The sequence below is a fragment of the Miscanthus floridulus genome, unplaced genomic scaffold, assembly GCF_019320115.1.
Source record: "Miscanthus floridulus cultivar M001 unplaced genomic scaffold, ASM1932011v1 fs_616_1_2, whole genome shotgun sequence".
NCBI classification, from domain to species: Eukaryota; Viridiplantae; Streptophyta; class Magnoliopsida; order Poales; family Poaceae; genus Miscanthus; species Miscanthus floridulus.
In genome coordinates this window covers 5,602-13,726 of record NW_027097018.1, presented here as the reverse complement: position 1 = coordinate 13,726, position 8,125 = coordinate 5,602, and the positions used below count along the sequence as shown (strand labels likewise).

Genomic DNA, 8,125 nt, shown 5'->3' with positions numbered 1-8,125 from the left:
CTGTTGATTCCGAAGGGCTTTTGACGTAAGACCACTTGCATTGGATTCCTTATCTAATTAGCTTTCCATCCATATGTGGATCGTCGAAAACGGAGCCCGGACGTGCTCATGTGACCAGTTTTATGACAGACTGGTTCTGAAACCCGAGATGGGCTCAACTTGATTTGGGCCTCCACCTTGGTGACTCGAACCGGATGAGCTTCGGGCCTCCTTCTCGGTTAGGACACCCTCGCTGATCTCCTCGTCCTCTATCTCCAAGCATGGTCGTATGCATGGAGCTCATGTCCTTATCATGTAGGGACCTGCATGAGTGATCTAGAACTAGAGCGAGTAGTGGCTACTAGGATCATCTGTTATACTAATCACCTTTGCTCTAGTGTTGTGCCTTTGTAGAAGAAAATGTTTATAGGCTATTCACGTCCTCTAGCCATCTAGATCCTTTCAGAGCCAGACACACACAAGTGCACAACTAATGTAGTCATGCATGCTTGAGCAGAGGCACAACTCACAACAAACATAATAATAATAGACTGCACTAATTGGCACCATTTCTTTGTTCAAACTCAACAGCTTACGGGTCTTTGAAGTCACTCATGACATTAGGATCACTTTCTGCATATTCTTTGTACTTAGTTATGACAACTAGGATTACTTTGTTGTGCTATAGTGTGCTTAGCCATGAACGTTACTTGTCATAACTAAGGACCATATTATTAATGTGATCTTGACTAAGGACATGTTGGATGGCTTTTTCTAGAAACTTATTTCAATCAAGTTTTCCAATGATGTTGTACAATAAACAGGGTTCCAAAAATAATTTCCTAAATAAGTTGGTCAACGAAAAACTATGTAGAAGTTTCCTATGATAATGTTCTCATGAAAGTTGTGTGAAGAAAGTTATTAGGAGAATTTATCTGATAAAAAGGTTAAATGTTGTGTATAAATATATAACTTTCAATTCAAAAATGAGAAGTTGTTTGTTTATGAAAGAATATTTGGGTGACAACTAGGATTACTTCTTTGTGCTAGAGTGTGCTTAGCCATAGACTTTAGTTGTCGTAACTAAGGATCATATTCTCAATGTAATCGTGACTAAGGACATGTTGGATGGGTTTTTTTCTTCTAAAAACTTATTTGAATCAAAATTGTCCAAAGATGTGCAACAAACGGGGTTCTAAAAATAGTTTCCTAAATAAGTTGGCCGACAAAAAACATATGTAAAATCATTTTTATAAGTTCCCTACGACAACGCTTTCATGAAAGTTGGGCAAAGAAAGTTATTTTAGAATTTATCTAATAAAAATATTATATATAAAAGTTGTGTATAAATATATGACTTTCAATTTAAAAATGAGAAGAAGTGGAAATGAGAAATTTTAAAAAGTAGAAGGATACCCCATGCGTTATTGCAGAGACCATGAATAATTTAGAATAAAATTAGACAACTTATATTTACTTGTATGAAGGGATAAATTATTAAAAATAAATTTTAGAAAATTTTAGTGGATTGTTTGGTATGCTAACATGGATAACTAAATGTATGTTGATATGGATGAGGTGGCTTGTTGACATAGTTAGGTACAATAATTAGCGGGTATATTATCATGCATATAGTTAAGAAGTGCCCGTGGTCGTTACATCTGCTCCGCACGGCAAGCAAGGCCCCTATCACTCCCTTAGTCCCTTGTCTCCCAAAGTCCCAAACAACACCAAACAAATCGATGTAGAATTAATTCTAAAAGTTTGCAACATCAAACAATGCTCATGCGTTTCAGTATTTGGTTCCTATGCCGCTAGGGAAAAGCACTGGCTTGCTTCCGATAAATTCATGTGGTCATCTACATTAACTCGGTGACCACTTCACCACCCACCCAAACAAAAGAAATCCAGATAGAGCAAGGCCTTATTTTACCCCACTTCGGGGATAGCTCTTATTGCTAGTGTTATAAACACGGCTGCAAGGAGGTTCTCTTTCCTCCTCCTTTGTATCCTTTATATATAAATATAAATATATAGCTAACTAAAGGCGGTACAACTCATCAATAGACGTACGGATCAATAGTAGAATTCCACACACTGATGATACCAATTTTTGACCAAGCAACGGATTGAACAGCTATATCTGATGGTGCAACCGATATGTTAACTATCTTGCAGTTTGCGTGGCTTCTCTTGGGAGATCTTAGATCCATCGTCTGTGGCTCCTTCAGTATCAGATTCGATCTCTACAAGTTTCTGTTTGACACCTAATCCAGATGACCAGTTCTCCCAGTTCTGCAGTCTTCGCGCTGTCTCCTGTTCTATTTGGGTCCATGGTTGCACCACTATCCTTGTTTGCAGACTGGTTCAGAATAGATGATGGTTTTGCCGCTGTATCCCTTGAGGATGGATCCTGGACTTTCTCCGTGCTCGATTGACTCTGCTTTTCAAACATCATCTGCAGATACTTTCCTTGCTCTTCAATCCGCAACTGCAATTTTCTCTGAATCTGTAATATAGGAATATATGTATCATGTTAGGATAAAGTGAGCTTCATTGGCATTAATGTTGGGCACATGCTGCATCATGTTAAGAGAAAAAGCACTTACGGAATCAACACCAACTAAATTTAGAAATAGTACCTCAAGCTGTTCATGAAGACGTTTCTGGACTTCCATCTGAAGGCGCAGTGCTTCAGTAAGATCCATGCTCCTATACAAGAATAGCCAATATCATGAAAGAGTATTCCAAGAAGTAACCAACAAAGATGATGGCATGATGCAATTTAACATATAGGAAAACCTCAAAATTAGATTTTTTGTTTCAAAAGAAGCAAGAAAAGAAGTGAATGCAATGGGCTCAATACGCATCATGACAATTCCAGAACTAGAAGAGGGTGTTGACACATGCATCTACACTCAGGGAATGATCTATGCTCGGAGTATCTATTACTTGTTAAATTTCAGACCATGATTGTAATTGTAAAAGCATTGCTATTGTAAAAAGGCCCTTCAAGAATAGATTTGAAACAGCTTGTAGGCAATTCATAGCCCTCAAAATTCTTTAATGCATGGTAAATAATGCAAATCAATGGATGCAAATGTGTCAATTGAGAACAGTCCGGAAATAGATCAATTCTAGGGCAGCAAACCTTACAATGCTCAGACACACTTTAGTATCGCTATGAACAAAAAGCAAAGCATATTCCTAAAAACCACTATCATCCAATTAGACATGCATAAATTGGCAAGTAACTAGCAATCCAAATGGCAAAGACGATACTTTTAATACTCTGCCATCATTTCAAGAGATGTACAAAGAATAATTTCCTTTAACTTCATACTCCCTCCATTCCAAATTATAAGACGTTTTGGCTTTCCGAGATACATAGATTTTGTTATGCACTTACATATACCCTATGTCTATATACAAAGTAAAAGCAATGTATCACACAGCAACATGATACCAGTTACCACCAAATGAGACAAGTAGCACACCAGAAAGTGAAATTAGGGATTACATACGGTAATTATTCACTCACGTTTTCAGGTCCAGGACCAGCTCTTCAGCGGCTGTCCTTTTTTCCGATGTACCTGCATAATGAGTTACAAAAGTATAATATTAACACTAACAATTCACAGTTATTTTGATATTGCTACACGTATGCATGCTGTCTGCAACACAGAATTCCTCACGACATGGTTATCATGACACAAATAAATAAATAAGATGAAAGTTTCATGACCCCTAGACATTTGCCATGCAAAATGTAATCCACAACACAAAGAAGATAGGTTGGGAAGAGTCCAGGCGAGATATACCTTCAGACAGGTCTGGTTTATAGCGAGCTGAGCTGGTACTTCTGCAACACAAACCAGTTCAGATAAGAAAATGAAAAGGTCTCCTTTGGGCATGGATACTACTTAGAAAGCTAAACAGCAAACCTGCAGATGGCTTTTGACATGATATATAGTCAAACCATCAACTTTCATAAGCTTTAGCACGCCCTTGGGAGTAGCTTCTGAATAGGAATAAGAGAAAAGAACACATGCATTAAATGATGTGATATAGGGTTCATAACTTAAACTATTTGAGGGAAAATGACAACAGGGCAGACATACTTTCGCTACCGCCAAGCTGATTTACAGCATCTACAAAACATTCATGGAGTTCTGGGGTCCATCTCATCCGTTGTTTAGCAACTGAAGCATTGCTGCTATTGGGAGGACTAGCAACAGGGCAAATCTCCATACTATGAGATGAAGCTGACTGGTTTACTGCAGGTAGGTGATGTAGCTGAGTTGGAAGTTTGAATCATGGCCTATAACAGAAAGGAGTAACAGTCATAAAAGAAACATAAGTCATTACAGCTAGTGTCACAGAAATTACAGGGCTACGAGCCTACGACTATCTTAAACACAGACAACTGGGTGCCTATATTGTACCAAAGAGGAGATGCAGGCAACAGCACTTTAATTTTCCAGCGGTAACCATTTAGCGTTAATAACATGAAAAGTTCTTAAAGGATTCTAACATGGTACCTCCAGTGGTCAATCTAACATGTACAATAACACTATTCAAATGAAATATGTTGGGAATCACTTCTGCTATCTTCACCGCCAATTCAATAAGACATCTTAAACAACTAAAAACTGGAGCTAGACCAAATTACTTGCACAACATTAGGGCTTCTCAATTTCTCATAAGGGGTAAGGCGGGAACCTTCATTACAGATGTATGTCACAGAAGTATGTGCAAAGCAAAAAAAAAATCTCCAGTTTCAATGACTAAAATACATAAAATATTTGCACAAACCTAACAGTAGGTTTAGTATCAAAACTAATGTCCATAATAAAGAAGAGAGTATTTCTAAACTTCCAGAACAGAAGATGGAGCTACAAGTTTACTCATTATGGTTCTGCAGTTGCGTACTTTTGAGTGTGAATCAGTAGCTGTTGCGTCTAGAATATCTTTCCAATCATCATTCATTATATCTGCCCACCAATCATTCTGTTTAGCAGTCTCATCAGATGTCATAGCAGGACGTATACTCTGGATTCTATTATCATCAGGAGCAGCAATATTATCTGTGTACAGTGGTGAAACATCCATAGAAGATGTGAACCAGGCTGCCTCAGTGTGTGTTCCTGGGGTATTATCAGATAGAGACTGGAAAGCTTCAAAACTGGATGACTGAGAAATATAGGGTGCAACCATTGACTGGCTATCATGGTTAGACACAGAATCAAGTGGACTAGCAGAGTAGCCTGAATATGGTGCCCCGATAACACCAGCTCTTGGGTGCAAACTAGCAGACTGATGTATGTCATTACGCAAGGGCATAGAGTCATCAGGCAGCTGCCTCGACATAGGAATATGCTGGGGGTTACAAGGCCTTGGGAAGCTCCCTTTCAAAGGATTTGGCAGAATAGGCAAAGAGGATGACATTGCTCCCAAAACTCTGCTCTTTTGAGACTGCATCAGATTAAACCTCCTCTTTAAGAACAGTGAACAAGCTTTGTTTCTTTCCCATAAGTCACTTTTGGTACCTTTCATCACCTTGATAAAAGCATTAATCCATTACTCTGCAAACAGAAGAGAAGTTCAATTAAATAAGGGTAAAATATTGAGAAGTCATGTGAAAATAATGTAACTGAGCAAACATAATTAGTGTCAATGGCATTTGGTGATTTGTCATATGCAAGGAATACTTTGATCAATGTGGGTTCAACATCTTTGCAATTGAGGCAATAAGAATCAGTAAATATTTTTTTGCCAGGGTCAAGGTATCATCATTCAATCCATACTTTCTTAGAAGCTAGAAACCGGCACATTATGCCATAATAACTGATACCTTGACAAGGTTGCACTGACCTCAACTGTCATGTGGACTGTGGAGTCTCTACAATGAGAGGCGCAAAGAGGTAGGCCAGGTTCCTAGGTGAAAGCCTACTGTCAGAGCCATCAGGCCAAGTACAGGCCTGATGCTTGAATATCTCAGTTTACTTAGCAATTTCTTTGGCTTGTTGGCATGTTGTTTGGCTTCATGGCTAAGTTTGGAGGTTTGTTATTTCCCGGCCGGTGTCATTGCTAACCCAAGAACAGTACTTTTAGAAGCCAAGCAGAGATTGAATCTATTGTCCCCTTCCTCCTTCCCAGTCTCCTGGGTGCAGTGACTGACCACAGCACCATGGCACCTTGGTACAGCTCCGCTCCTAGCTTCTTTAGAGCGGATTCTTAAGAGCCCTACAAAATAGTTCAAATGCAGCTGGATTCTGGTGGGAGCTGACGAGAATCACTTCTCCATTTACACTACGAGCTAAGAGCTAAAAAACCCGCTCTCCATAGCTCCCCATTCAATCACCATTAGAATCAATCTAGAATCATTTCTCACCTGCTCCCCACCAGAATCACTCCATCAGAGAATCAAAAGTGAAGCTCAATGATCAGGAAGGAGACCTCTACCAAACTGGCCCTAAGCCACACTGAGGTCTAGAGCCACATCCTACTACCTCCCACAACAAAATTCTATGCCGTCCTCCTTCCAGCAATATCCCTATTCATAACAGGAGCTCTCTTACTGCTAAGAAAGAAGGCAGTAGCATTTTTTATCTAATTACTATCTTATCATCACAAATCCAAATTAGTGTGGTATTTAATATTACGAAATTATTATGCAGTACAGATAATCTGTAAGACGATACAATTGGAAATTGGCCACTGAGTGAATGACACGCGGGTCCACCTGAGTCTATGAATTGCGGATCGAGTGCTAAACAGAACAAGGAAATATATACATGTGCAATCAATTCACAGGACTAGTACAAGACCCTGATTGCTGGATTAAGATTAAAAACCCTTGGGGGCAAGCAAGATATTCCACCAGTCAAGGACACGATATGGCAGGTCCGCAGCATGATTGAAGATATCACAGTACAGCACCTAATAATTGACCTGAAATGACCCCCGATTAATCCTACCCCACCCAGTCTGACATCGCTTTCGGTACCGCGATCACACATTCACACCATCACAATCCCTAACCACGTGCACTCTCCCCCCACCAAACTCGCACGGAGCTAAGTCCCCGACCCGCATCCCCAGTCGCGATCAAAAACCCTAGGTAACCCCTCCACTCCTGTTGCATCTGGTCCGACGAGTCCACGACTCCAATCGGGATCGCCCCAGCGAGCCGATCGCACCCCACACGGCCACACGGACTTGGCGGCGTCGGGCAATCGAGACGGGCCGGATTGTACTGGATTGGACGGGGCGCGGTGGGGGAGGGGGCGTGTGGAGTGTACCTGGGAGGGTGCGAGGAGGCCGGCAGGCCGCCGCGACCGGCGCGATGATAGGGCTGGTAGGCGTGGGAAGAGGGAAAAGAAAGGTGCGTGGGAAGGGGAAAAATTCTGGGTGGGACGATCGCCTTTTGCCGCCGATCGCGGTGGTGGAAAGAGAAGCTGCCGGGAGGGGGAGGCGAGAACCTGTGCTGCGCAAAGAGGACGACGCCCACCAGTTCCAGTTGCCCGGCTCACGGGGAGGCGCACCTCTCTCTCTCTGGAGTCTCGAGTCTGGACCATGGTGGGGTACTAGGGTGGAGGTTTTTGCGGATAGGCCCATGCAGCATCGCCGTGGCCGTGTGTAACCTCTTGCCGTTGCCGTTGTGGTGCGTTTGGACTTTAGACGGCTTGGATGGCTTGTGAAAAATATGCCAATGACAATGAGCATCTCCAAGAGTTTTAATAAAGTCTCCCGTTAAAAAAATCTAGAGCATGTTTAAATCCGAATTGAATTCATTCTAATAATTACAATTTAGACATAGATTAATTAAGCTAATATAATTATATATGGAATATATTTGTATATTTATTGTTAGGCATATAAGGGACATACTTATATGTTGCATTTCTATTATAGAAAAGTAAGTTGAAGAGTGTGCTATAAGTTGAAGAATAGAATTATAGCATAGTGATCTATAGAATCTATTTCCATCTTCTACCCTATGAATTTAAGATAGGCTTATTTTTTAGCTTGAGAATGTTATGGAATGTTAAATTCCAGGACAAATAGTCTAATCCATTATGTAGATTTTAATTCCTCCAAAATGAAGGGATCCAAACGGAGATTTTTGACAAGAATAAAAAAA

General features: G+C 40.6%; 1 pseudogene; it reads right to left on the bottom strand.

The window, feature by feature from the left end:
• Nucleotides 1-1,891: 1,891 nt before the first annotated feature.
• On the bottom strand, nucleotides 1,892-7,631 carry LOC136532423 (protein PHOSPHATE STARVATION RESPONSE 1-like; annotated as a pseudogene).
• Nucleotides 7,632-8,125: the final 494 nt, after the last annotated feature.